General features: G+C 39.7%; 1 protein-coding gene across 1 annotated transcript in view; it reads left to right on the top strand.

Annotated features, from left to right (window-relative positions):
* The window catches only part of TTC6 (tetratricopeptide repeat domain 6), a 173,603-nt gene that overhangs the window by 17,598 nt on the left and 141,637 nt on the right, over nt 1-14,368 (top strand). The gene's annotated exons all lie outside the window — the stretch shown is intronic.

Raw genomic sequence — 14,368 nt, 5'->3', positions numbered from 1 at the left:
TCTCAGATCTTTGAGGGCTGTAACTTCTTGTCTCAATGTGTCAAAATCTTTAGTCATTTGGTCTTTGAATTCATTGAATTCTTGAGATATCTTTTGGGTTACTGCTTGGAATTCTAATCTGATCTTATTTGTTATCCAGATTCTGAATTTGATTTCTGACATCTCAGCTATTTATTTGTGCATGGGATCTTGTGCTGTGTCTGCCCCATTGATCCTTGGGGGAGTTGATCTACTCTGATTATTCATATTGACAGAGTTTTTCTGTTAATTTCGCCTCATGATTGTTTTTCACCGTTGCCTCTGGACATCCTCAGAGTTGGGGAGGTGTCTCTCCAAGATTGGACCCCAGCGGGATCACTCTATTGTTGCTGGATCTTTGTAGGGAGTGACCCTGTGTCATTCCTCTGGGGCTGCCCCAGCCAGGGAGTTCTGGTTGTGGAAGCAGCTCCGGAGTGTGACACACATGGATCCAGCAACAGGGAGGGAGGTGGTGCACACAGTTCTGGGAGTGCCTGGTGCCCAGTGACTTTGGCAAGAGAGGCCAAGGCTCCAGCAGTCTCTGGCCAGGAGAAGGGCTCTGCGTAGAGGCAGGGAGGGCTCCGGAGGGCATGCGGCTACCAGAGTCCCTGGCCAGATGAGTGGGCTGGTGTGGAGGCAGGGAGGGTACAGGAGGTAGGATGCAGGGTTGCGCGGCTCCCGCAGTTCCTGGTCAGGGCATGTGGAGGCCCGGCAGGCGCAGGTTGCGGATCGGGGGTTGCAGTGTAGCTCTTAAGGAGGACTTGGCAGCGCCAAGCCCAGGAGTTTGAGGTTGCTATGAGCTGTGATGCCAAGGCACTCTACCCAGGGCAACAGTCCGAGGCTCGGGTGTGCCAAAACTGGTCTCACTCTGCCCCTGAGGGTTAAGGCTGTAAGGCAGCTCAGTCCCCGCCTTTACGCTGGTCAGTCACTAGGTTATTAGCACCCACCCGATCTTTGCTCTGTGACCCTGAGGGTGGAGCTTGCCGGGGCAATTCTCTCACAATGGCTCCCTGTGGCCCACAGCCAAACACTATTAGCTCCATCCAGCTCAACGGCTCAGTCTGGGGCCCTAGACAATGCCCAAAGTTCTCCACACTCCTACTCAAGCTCTCCCCAAGGCAGTTCAACTGAGTGCCAAGTCTAAAAACACCAAACAGTTCACAGGTAAGGCCTTTCTGGTTTGCAGTCTCACTGCTGCTTGTACTTACGGCTGTCGGCGGGATTAGGTTGATCGAACACATGTAACCACTTGCCAGTTTTTCACTGTTTGTCCTCCTCTTGGGGTCCAGAAGTCCCTTGCTGACTCCCTGTATCCTCAAAGCGATGATTATAGGCAGATCCCACCAGCCAGAGATGCCTGGAGTCTTATCTCCCCAGACTCACTGTGCCCTTTTGCAGGGAAGCTGTTACTTGGCTGCCATCTTGGATTGTTTGCTCACAACTTTTATTATAGTTATTTATTTACTTATTTATTTATTTTTTTCTTTTTGAGACAGAGTCTCACTTTGTCACCCTCAGTAGAGTGCCATGGCAATAGCTCACAACAACCTCAAACTCCTGGGCTCATGTGATCCTCTTGCCTCAGCCTCCCAACTAGCTGGAACTATAGGTGCCCCCCCACAATGCCCAGCTATTTTTAGAGGTGGAGTCTTGCTCTGGCTCAGGCTGGTCTTGAACTCCTGAGCTCAAGCAGTTCACCCGACTAGGCCTCCCAGAGTGCTAGGATTACAGGCATGAACCACCTTGCCCGGCCCTTTTATTGCCATTATTGACAAACAGATTCTAAAATTTTAATGGAAAGGCAAAGGAAGTAGGATAGCTAAAATATTTTGAAAAAGTAGAGAAAAGTGGTAGGCATCAATGTACCTTATTTCAAGGTTTATTACATAGGCACAGTAATTAAGACCATATGATATAGATGGAGGGAGAGAGAGTGGAGATAGTAGAGCGGAACAGAGAACACAGAAGCAGATCTGCCCAAATACGTCCAAGTGATTTGACAAAGGTGAGAAAGCAATTCAATTTCATTTCAAAAAAATGGTAGTGGAGCCCGTGAACATCTATAGGCAAAAAATGAACCTTGATCTGAGTGTCACACCTTAAATAAAAATAAACTCAAATGCATTGGGGATGTAAATATAAAACTATAAAACTTTCAGGAAAAGAAATCAGAAGAGAAAATTTTTTTTTGGATCTAGAGTTAGGAAAACAAAGAGTGCTTACATTTGAAACTTAAAAGCATGCTCCATGAAGGAAGCATTGACCATTATCCAAATTAAAATTTTTTGTTCTACAAAAGACACTGTTAAAAGGATGAGAAGACAAGCTGCAGGTTGGGAGGAAATATTTGCAAATCATATATCTGCAAAGCAGTGGTATCTAGAATTTACAAGGAACTCTTAGAACTCAGCAATAAGAAATCCAATTAGAAAATGGGCAAAAGACAAGAACATTTTACTGAATGTGAGGATAAGCAGATGGCAAATAAACAGATGAAAAATGTTGCAGCATCATTCACCGTTAAGAAAGTGCAAATTAAAACCATAATGAGATATCACTGTATAGCTGTAGAAAATGCCTAAAATAGAAAAATAGCCACCACACCAAGTGCTAGCAAGGATGCGGAAATACTGGACCACGCATACATTATTGGTGGGAATGTAAAATGACACAGCCACTCTGGAAAACAGTTTGGCAGCTAATTAAAAAAGTAAGCACGCTACCAGCATGTGATCCAGCAATTCCTCTCCTGGGTATTTATCACACAGAAAGGAAAATATATGTTCACACGAAACTCTTGAGGTAAATCTTCATTTAAGATTTACTGGTAATGATCAGAAACTAGAAACAACCCAAATGTCCTTCATGGGGTAAATGGATATATTACTCAGCAATAAGAAATGAAATATTGACACCGGCCACAACTTGGCTGTATCTCCAGAGAATTATGCTGAGGCAAAAAAAAAAAAAAAAGCATGCCAATCTCCAAAAGTTAGATATTGTATAATTCCATTATATAATATTCTTGAAATGACTAGGAATAGAGAACAGATTTGTGGCTGTCGGGAGATAAGGAATAGGCTTGTGGGGGTGGGGTGGGTGGGAGGAAAGTGTGTGTGGCCTTAAATGGGCAACCTGAGGAGCCCTTGTGGTGATCAAGTGTTTTCTGTCCTCCCCACTCGGTGTCAGTATCCTGGTGGTGACATCGTGTTATAGTTTTCCATAATGTTACCATGGGGAAAGCTGGGTAGCGGGTACATGAGATCTCTCTGTATTATTCCTTACAACTGAGTATAAATCTATAACTGTCTCAAAATAAAGATGTTAGCTGATTCTTTATTAAAGTGTGTGCTGCTTTTGGCAAGTTATGAGCCCTTCTCAACTCTCTAACCCATACTTACTGTTGTTTCTGCTTCTACCCTTATCTCAATTCTTAATACGAATGTGTATACACACATAGATGTATAGGGTGGTTTTCTTTATGGAAATAAGAACATACCATACATATTATTCTGCAACTGATTTTTTGATGCACGTCAATGCATGTCAATGAACATACATCAATATGTATAACTTATATTGTGTCCTTTTAAAGAGCTGCATATTCTTCCAACATATTTAAACATTTTCTTGTTCCTTCGCTTTTCAAATCTCATCTTTCCCTATCTTAGGAACAAATTTTATGCTCATGGAGGGTATAAATCAGATAACCTACCAGGATTTCAGCAGAAGAAAGCAATTGGTAATGTTTGACACCAGTACAATTGGGAGGGACTTGTTTGGGCAAATCTTTTCTATTCCAAATGACAGACAGATGCATTACACTTTTCTTGAGCCCTTTGTGAAGTGCTGTATTGTCCTTGTAACAGCTTATGGTAGTACAAGTGGCGTAATGATTAAGAAGTTTCCTTTTATTGCCAAATCAATTTACAGGGTTTTTTTTCCTGTGAAAATTTAAAATATCTCAGATAACATTTAGATGCTTTCAGTAAATACAAAATGCTTATGTATTTAATTTCTATGCACTTTTTAAAAAATGGAAAATAAGTTATATTAATTCTTGAAGGAAATGTCCTATTCCTTTAACTAGTTTGATTACACAGTAATTTTGAACCAAACTAGAAGTTGTTCCTTCAGAATAAACTTATTCTTTGTTGGATACGAGTACAGTTCGTTTTCCATGAGAATTCTTTTTCAAGATTAGAATAAAGAATTACTTGAAAAATGAGATGTTAATTTACTGTCGAATTCAGATGTATTTGTTTCTGTTTCTTAGTACAGATGTGACTCAGCGATGAATTTTTCCTTTTCCTTATGTATATAATTAAATTCCTGACAAAGGCCAGGTGCATTTAATCTTGAAAGTGATCCATTTTTACACCTACCAGGGTTTAAGCAAGATTTGCACATGTGAGATAAGTGAGGAATTTTAAAATGTTTTTTAAAATAGTTGCTTTTTCTAGTTATTTCAGGTACAAATACTTGGATATTTAGAGTAAAAGCATCTTCTCCTTACACCTCATGGTTATTGCTTTAATACGTAACTCAATTTCAACTTTGATTTGGGAACATAGGCCTTATTAATGCTTTTACCTTTTAAGAACTGGCTGAAGTCTTTAGAACAGGGGTGGGGAATATTTTCATACAGGAAGGCTGCATTAATTTAGCTGTAATCAATTAAGACCACATTCAAGAAACTTGAATTAGATAAAAATGTACATTATGTTGTAAAAGTCTGACTATTATGTACTTAATAATTAAAAAAAAAAGAAAAACAATTTGTTTGAAAGTTAACTAACCTTTCGATGACTTTTTTTGTGTCTGCCTTTTTCTGGAAAGCATTTGAATATTTGGTGCAGCATGGAGGTCTGTGGTTGCCATTGATCCTCTGGATGGGTATCAGCCATTTGTGACCTCAAGGGTATCTTGATTTGGGTTAGGCAGGAGAGTGTAGATTTGTACCAATACGTGGCTGAAAAGCAAGAAAGCATTTCTCAGGCTTGTTGCCAAAGGCATGGGCTTTCTCCTGTATTTCAACTGGATCTTTCTTCACATCAGACAGTGACTTTAAAATGTCATCTACTGAGAGTTCAATTCCATCTGTAGTTCTTTCGGGCCTTTGGTTATATTAACTGGATGAGGCTGAAATGCTAATTGGAGTGTGATGTCGTGATTCTTGAAGTCAGTGAACCTTTCGTTGATTCTCCAATAGGCCTGTAACGGCTGCGTATTCTTCAGATGATTCACAAATGTCATCCTGCTCATCAGTGACCTTTGCTACTGGGGAAAATGTTCATCTAAAATTTCTTTTTGAAGAAGTATTTTGAAAAAAGATAGCTTTGTTCGAAATGCTTGGATTTTTTTTTTGCCACACATCATATGTAGACTTCATTTTACCTTGCAAGGAAATATTCAAGTCATTTGTTGTGACATGATATCACATAGAAATGCTGCATTCCAATAGAAATCTTTCAATAACTCATATTGCCGATTTTGTTCTTCATAAAATTTATCTGTTCTTATAGAGATAAAATTTTGGCTCACACCTGTCCCTGAGATAGCCAGTGCACTTTAGAATGATACAGCAAATCTGACTGAATACGTCCTCTTTTAACTTTAGCATGTTGTGAAACTGATGATTAGTTGCATTTGCATGGATATAGTTAATGATAATTATATTAACTTATTAAGTGCAATAAGTGCCTCCTAAAATAGTAGCCTTAGCAGTGAGATTTTGGTGATGCAAGAAAGAGGAAAAGAAATGAGAGTATCCAGCTCTGTTAATATTTTTTTAATCTGTGCAATAAACCCTTCATATTTTCCTGTCCTGGAAGGTGCACTGTCTGTACATACACTCACTAAATTTACCAAATTCAGTCCAGCTTCATGACATTTATATTGGAAATTGATTAAGGTATCTATTCCCTGCATTCTGTCCAAAGTGAGTAACTCTTTGTATCAAAGAAAATCTTCCTTTATGACCCAAAATGAAGTATAAAACCTGTACCAAGGCAGTAGTATCAGTAGATTCACCCAAAGCAATAGAATAATATGTATTTTCATTTTGAAATATGGCACAGAGTTGTTCTGTAAGTGGAAAGCTAATTCAGGCTGCCGAACAGTAATGGTTCTCCTTGAAAGAGGTGGTTGTTTGGACTTTGAAATATTATCAAAGTCCGAGCACCCTACAACTCTGGAAATGCATTCTTTCGCAATTTGTACATCACTAAATGGCTACCCCTTTTTTCCCCGAGCATTTAAGCTGCTTTATAAATTGCTTCAATAGCATTATTTCCAGGTCTAACTGCTGCTTAAAAGAATTATCTTTGCTTTTGCTTTTCATCTTTTAATTTCAATACAATCTTTTGCATGTCTCCATGTAATTTAAAATATTTATAATCCTTATTAGTGTTAAAATGCTGATGAGCATTGAATTTCCTTAATCTTGATATTGTGGTATCACAAGGCAAGCAAATCATTTTATCTTTAGCAGAAATAAAATAGTATTGCAATTTATAGTACTCATTTAAAAAGAAATCTGCTTTCTTCCTTTAATATTCTCCTAATTTTTGACACGATGGGCTATTAAACAGAATTAAAAAATGCCATTGAACTGTGCACCATTCATAAATTCCCCTTCAAATAGAAAAACAGTACACCTTTGTCAAAAGCTGATAAGAGACCGTTGCACTCGACTCCCATAAACTCTTGCCAAATAGCCTCATGTAGTAGTGGTGCCAGGCAGGCGGGGGAAGTTAGAACTAAATCATGAGCAGAGCAGCCGTCAATTTAGCCCTTACGGCTTACTAATGTTCTAATTGTGCCAACAATCTGGGACGATTATTCTTTGGTATTTTAAACACATGGATCTTAAAAATAAAATAAAAGATAACCAAAATGTGTTAATAAAAATAAAAGGATTTGGTCTGTAAAATTTGGATTCAGTCAAAAGGCTGCACTTTAGGACGTGGTGGGCCACATCTGGCCTTAAGGCCACAGGTTCCCCACCACTGCTTTAGTAGGAGGTGAGGTGGACCACTAGCTGGTAAGCTGTGTGGTTAGAATCCCGCCCTCATTGCCACCTTGACATTATAGAGTATCAGTCTGCTTTAAGGGTAATTTTCTTGACTTGATTTTCATTTATTTTGTGTAAGACTAGAGGAAAGAGCTTCTACAGTTTAAAACAGTTGTTTAACAAATAAAGTTGACATCAATGCTTAGAACAATATTGCTACCTTGACAGCAAATTGAACCAACTATTATCAATGCCCCAGTTAAGCTACATACCCACGTGTTATGCATGGGAATTTTTTATTACTGAAAAGTATAGTATTTGATTGCAGTTGAAGTCAGCCACTCTGTAGCTATAAACAGCCTGAAGCTAGGCTGCTGTATTCTTTACAAGTGTTTGTTTTAAAGCAGGATAGGTAAACATGTGGGTTTTAAGGTTGGGTAAATAAACAGTTTTGACAGTAAAATCAAAATCTTGAGAACTGGCCAAGCATAATCATGTTTAAGCATCTCTTATTCCAAAGGAAAACAGTCTAATGGAATACACAGCACATTTTCTGGTTGTTTTGGATGTATGTTCCATTTTAGGGTGAATATTCTTTCATAAGTGCCTGGTTTTCTCAGTCCACTGTGAAGTGTTGCTGAGTCTTGGTCTTGCCATGCTGGGGAGGGATGGCTCGACAAAATTAGCCATATATATAAATCTTTATGACTTTATGAGATTGGAAGGAAAAGGTTAAATTCTTAGTGTATTGTATTGAAGCTAAGAGTAACATATCCTTACTTACCAAATTTACTTTGACATGTTTACGCCATGTTCTCATTATATAGAAGAGAACTTTCAGAATCCTAGAGATAAATTTCCCCATAGTGTTTCCTTACTCACGTTTTTCACTAAAACTGTGTCTACCTTTGTAAGGTAACCTGATTAATTTTATCTTATAGATAATAAAACTGAGACTGAAGGAAAGGTGGAGACTTCCTCAGGGCTATACAGCTAATCAGCGTTGCTGGGACTGCGCCTATTTCATCCTTCTAACGGCCAGTGCAGAATTGTATTTATTTGCTTTAGACCACGCTGAAGGCACTTTCCTTTCTCTCTTTTATTCCATTTTCCCTTCCTTCTTTTCCTTCACTTTCTTAACACTGAGAGCCCAGGCATCTAGGATTTTTACTTACTGCAACTTCTTATATCTCTGCCTTAGCGGGAGGACTATTGCACGCTCTCGTGCCAGGATGGCCCCATAGCCTCTTGCTTCTGAACTCAGCACGCCTGGGCCTGGGGAAGGTCATGACAGCCACGGATTTGCTCTTAGAGTCCTGTGATGTTGGTGAGATGTTGGACTGGGAAGGGACTTGGACTGGGCACCTCAGATTGCACATTGTGTCATCCAAGTGAAAGGATGCAGTGGAGACATTAGTAGTTATAAAGGGTAGATATTATTAGTTTACTATTTAAATTGCATGTGAACTTTATGTCCACTCTGTATGATCATTGACCAGTTACATTCAGTCAGAAATCACTGATTCTGCCAACTGAAGTTGCTGTACATATGAATAGAAGATAGTATCTCCTTTACCTGCCATATCTCAAGTTACATAAAAGCAGAATAACTTTATTCCACTTTATTTTACTAGCTTTATTATTTTTGAAATATTTGAGCTATTTTCAAACTGAATACCTGTACTTTCTCTTCTTAGCCTGACAGGTATAGGTTATAGTCTCTATTTTTTTGTTTTTGGAAGAAGAACAACTTTGACATATAGTCTGTAGGTCACTGAACAACAGAGATGTTTTCTAAGAAATGAATTGTTAGGGCTGGGCACAGTGGCTCACGCTTGTAATCCTAGCACTCTGGGAGGCTGAGGTGGGTGGATTGCCTGAACTCAGGAGTTGGAGTCCAGCCTGAGCAAGACCGAGACCCCATCTCTAAAAAAAGTAGCTAGGCATTGGGGCAGGCACCTGTAGTCCCAGCTACTTGGGAGGCTGAGGCAAGAGAATCACTTGAGCCCAAGAGTTTAAGGTTGCTGTGAGCTACGATGCCACAGCACTCAACCCCAGGGTGACTGAGACTCTGTCTCAACAACAACAACAACAACAAAAAGGAGAAATGAATTATTAGGTCATTTCATCGTTGTGTGAACATCACAGAATGTACTTATGCAAAGCTAGATGGTATGGCCTATTTTTTCTAGACTACTGACCTATATAGCATGTGACTGTACTGAATAGTGGACGCAGTTGTAGCACAATGTTAAGTGTTCATGTATTTAAATATAGAAAAGGTACAGTAAAAACATAGTGTTGTAATTTTATGGGACTGCCATCATACATAGTCTGTCATTGATTGAAATGCCCTTAAGTAGTGCATGATTATACTCGAAATCTTATTATCTGTGGTGAGTTTCAGGGTCTCGCTGAGAATTCTCAACTCAAGAGAATGGAATGTTTCAGTGGCCTTACCAGGAATCCCCAGAGGTCAGGAGGAAGAGCCAGTGCTTTGGCTATTATTAGAGTAGAGCTACAGGATGGCCATGACCACATGGTCAACTGTGAATCAGCATTCTGGTCTTCAGATTTATTCAGTCTTGGTAAAGTTCCCTCCACCCCTTCCCTCCTTTTAAAGAGGTAGTCTATCTTCTCTTTAGACCCCACACATAATAGAATAAATAAAATTCCTGTCATTTTTTGGGCTTACTGCAAATTTATTAGGCACACAGGAGCAGATTATAATAAAGCCAGACCTCATCATTTCAGCCAGATTTCCCCTCAAGAACGTCACTAGTCTCAAGCTCTTCATCTCTTAATCATTGGAAATAGGGTCGTGAAAAAATGAAAGATGAGACAGCTGAGTCCCTTGCCATTGTTCTGACTCCATAACGCCGTGGAGACCTGCCTCCTTGTATAGTCTTTGACAATCAGTTATTTGTCTGGAAAGTGATTATTAAACAGTTTGTGGAATTATGGATTTTTATGCATAACTATTCTGTTACTCTTTAGGGTTAAGTGAAAAGGCTTATTAAATATCCATTTACAATGGAATCTTTGAAGATGCTAAATGGAATGCATAATTCATATTGGCTGTCACTAGTACAAAGCCAAATCACTTTAACTAAATATCAAGTTACGAGGAAACAGGGTGGAAGTGGCCGTCCTAATAGAACTAGTTCAGAGTAGCTAATGGGTCCTGATAATTGGAAAATCCAAAGTAATACTGGCTTAGACAAGATGGCAGTTTATTTCTCTCTTGTAAAAAAAAAAAAAGTCATGTATAAAGGTAACGTAGTACTGATATGTTGTTTAACAGGGCCAGAGATCCAGAATCCTGCCATCTGCTTGCTCCACTGACTGATCCTCATTCTCAAGTTCATCCCAAGGTCCAATATAGCCATACCAGTTTTCACATCTGAATTCCAGCCAGCAGGAAGGTGTTAAACAAGAAAAGCATGTACACGTGCCTGAGGTTGCCCACCACTGCTGCTTGTATTTAATTAGCCGATTAGCCAGAATGTAGCCACATCACCACATGTAGCTACAAAAGAGGATGAAAACTGTGAAGTCCCTGTCCTGGGCAGCTCTTTCTTTGCTCTCCCCTTCACACCCTACTCCTGGATTCTGCTGGTCTCTGCTCTGTGGTTTCTATGGGTCTACACCTTCTGTAGAGACTGCTGTAGCTCGGAATTGTTCACTCTCCCAGCAAATATTTATTGCGTACCTACAGTCATTACCACTTAGTAGGCACTGAGAATTGAAAGATTTTGTATGTGACATGATTTTTCGCTTTAAGGAGTTAGGTGACATAACCAACAAGGGAGTCAGCAGACAATGGGAAATGGTGGAGAAAACCCTGGGGTTTAGAGTCAGATGACCTAGGTTGGGATCCTTGGTTTGCAATTTATTTGTTCCTTAAATTGTGGATGCCTCAGTTTTCTCATCTGTTCAATAGCATTAATAATATTTAATGTTACAATCCTGTAAGAAAAAAATGCTCTTCAATAAGACAATGCCTGTTAAACATGCTGCCTGCTCCTGGGCTGCGTCCCTGTGGAGTCAGCCGCCTGCAGGGGTCAGTGCCAGCCTGTGTCCCTGTGCATTATTGTGCGTTTGAATTGCTGCTAATTATAGAGACTAATGTCTTTCCAATACATTTCAGTTGCAAAAACGTTTCTTCAAATGAAGATGTTAAGTGAAAGTTTAATATACTAAACATTTAGTAGCACATCGGTGGTATCTCAATTGGGAATGGGGGACCTGGAAGCCACCTATTCAATCTGCATTCCCACCCGCACACTCTTTAGCCTTTAAGAGATTTGTCCACCTATTCAGTATTACTGGGTGGCTACTGAGTCTGGTGCTATGTCAGACACTGGGAAATGCAGTGGGCAAATAAAGTCCCTGCTTTCCTGGGGCTTATCATCTAGGTGAGGAAGCAGAAAGCAAACAAATAAATCAGTAATGTCTTAAGTGGCAATAAGTGACTAAGAAAGAATAATTCAGGAGAGAGAGAGAAAGAGAATATGAATAATGGGGGGTGGAGAGACGTTTAACATGGCTGGAGAAGGACCACAGGAGAATATGACATTTGAGCAGAGATCAGAAGGAAATACGGGAACACACCATGAAATTCATGTCTGGGGGAGGATCATTCCAGGCAGAGGGAGAGACGGAATAAGTTCCCCAAACACAAATGTTCCCATGTGTTTGAGGAACAGCAAAGTAGGGAGGAGGCTTTGAATGGGGAGGACGGTAGGAAGCAGAGGTAGCCGAGGGCAGTGATTCTCAGTACTGTCAGACACAGCATTCTTTTCTTATCGGGGATATTTTGCCCCTTTTACTACCCTCAAATAAAATTTGTAAATTATCTTTTACCTATCCATGTAACGTAAAAAATTGATACAATGCTTTTTGTAACACACAGGAAAAATAAGGGTAATTTATAATTAAATCATAATTATAAATGACTCCCCTGGCAGTTATTTGAAATTGCTGGGTGCTTTCATCTGCTGATGGTGAATATCTTTCGGGTCAGAATGTAAGGAGCCGTGATGTAGAAGAAGGATTCAAAGATGAGAGGACAGTGCAGTTGGTACTAAAACACGCGTAGGCCAGACTCGTGTGTACGGGATGAGAGAAAAGGGCAAATAAGCGTAAGCGAAGTAGGGATTGCACCAAGTCCAGGTAAAGACTCTTGAAAGGGAGAAAATGAGCCTGGCCTCTTTACAACTGTCATGTCGAGTAAATCCCTCTTGTGACATGAGACAAAGTGACAAAGTATCAAAAAACAAAACAAAACCCAAGCAAACAAAACACATCTCCCAACTTGAAGTAGCATGTCAAGCCACGTTATTTAGTCTCTGGTACTTAAGAAGACCTCAGAAGTCATGTCTTTCAATAGATGAGGAGACTCCAGGATGGATCGGAAAAGAGTGATATAAGAAGACCTGGAGAAATAGACCTCTGGGAGCAAAAGCAACAGCCCTTTCAAAATTAGATAAACAACTTCAAATGTAATTTTCGCAACATAAATTCATCTTTTTTTTGGTAAAAAATTTAAAAATTCTACAGATTGTCAATATATTTCAAAAACTTAGTGAAATTCTATTTCTCATTTCACATGTTTCTGCCAATTTGATTATGTTTGGCTATAAGTTTACAGAATGAACTTTGTATATTCTTTGTACATATTTGTAGGTAACTGCGACCACGGCAGGATGAAACAGGTGTGTTATTTTGGTGATTAAACTATTACTGGCAGAGTTGCTAGAATTTACACAGTAGTTAAATTTCTGGAAAAAGTAGGTGGGATAAATGGGGAAAATATTTTGTACATAAAGTAGAATTGGACATTCTGGCCTCATTTATTTATAATTTTTTTTAAACCTATATGAAAGCCTTTTAGGACATTCTAAAGTGATGCAGGTTGCGGGCATTTCTTTGTTTTGTGGGACTGTCCCCTGAATTGCAGGATGTCTACTATTTCCCTGGTCTTTCTTTGCTCACTAAATAGCACTGGCACTTTCTCAGTTAGCAACCCCAAATACCCCCCTCTCCCAGCAATTTCTAAATGTCCCCTAGGAAGTAGTATCATCCCTGCTGAGAGTCACTGAGGTGTATGGTCTTGTAGCCCATGGTAAGAACTTTGGATTTCACTCCGAGTGGCATGGGAGGACATGGGAGGGTTGTAAGCAGGGGTATGATGTAATCTGAGCTTATTTTAAAAGGACCATCTGACTGCTGTGTGGGTAATAGGTGAGAAATAAGGAAGGAAGACCAGTAAGGCAGCTATCACAATGAGCCAGGTGGGAGATGATGGTGGCTTGGGCCAACTTCGATGATAGTGGGAAAGAAGGATGTGAGAATTGGTCTGACTCAATCTATTCTGAAGGTTGTGTATAGGTTGGATGGGTGTGTGTGTGTGTGTGTGTGTGTGTAGAAAGAGAGAGGAAGAGAGAGATTTTTGGTACATGTGTAGCTAACTGGTAGAATTGAGTTTCCATGTTCTGAGATGATGAAGACCAAGGGAGGGCCAGGTGCTGGGGTTGATCTTGAACATGTTAAATTTGAGATGCCTATATACTTCCTGGTGGAGGTGTTGAGTAGACAGTAATAATTCAAGGGTTCCTGTGGGAGGCTGGGGCTAGAGAGACTGGGAATCATAAAGGGTCATATAGTATTTGAATTCATGAAACTGGAAGAGATGAACAAAGGGATTTGAACAAAGAAACCAAGAAAGAGAGCCTGGTATCGGCGGAAAATCAAGAGAATGTAGAGGGTATCTTGGAAACCAAGTAAAGAAAGTACTGTCTTTGAAGAAGGATACAACTGTGTCAAATACTGCTACCTGTAGGAAGATGAAGACCAGAAGGGACTACTAGGTTTAACCATAGTGTTAAAACTGTAACATTTAACTACACACACCCTTCCTACAGACTTTATTGCTCTTGTAAATAGAATGCATTTTCTATTTACATCTTCCAATTATTTATTACTATATTAGTTTTAATATATGGGACCTTCAGAATTTCTTGTTTAATTAAATTGGTGTTTTAAAAAAGTAGTGATAGTGGGCCTTCTTTTATTCTTGACTTTAAAACAAAGGCACTAGGGTTTTACTACTAAGTATGACGTTTATCATAACTTTTTTTTTTAGGCAAGAGTCTCATTATGTTGCCCTTGGTAGAGTGCTGTGGTGTCACAGCTCACAGCAACCTCCAACTCTTGGGTTCCAAGTGATTCTCTTGCCTCAACCTCCCAAGTAGCTGGGATTACAGGCATGAGCCACTGCACCTGGCCAAGGATAGTTTTTGGATAGCTATGATTTATTAGGTTTGGTCCTTT

This window comes from Nycticebus coucang, chromosome 6 (assembly GCF_027406575.1).
Source record: "Nycticebus coucang isolate mNycCou1 chromosome 6, mNycCou1.pri, whole genome shotgun sequence".
Taxonomy (NCBI): domain Eukaryota; kingdom Metazoa; phylum Chordata; class Mammalia; order Primates; family Lorisidae; genus Nycticebus; species Nycticebus coucang.
This window is presented reverse-complemented; position numbering and strand designations above follow the sequence as displayed.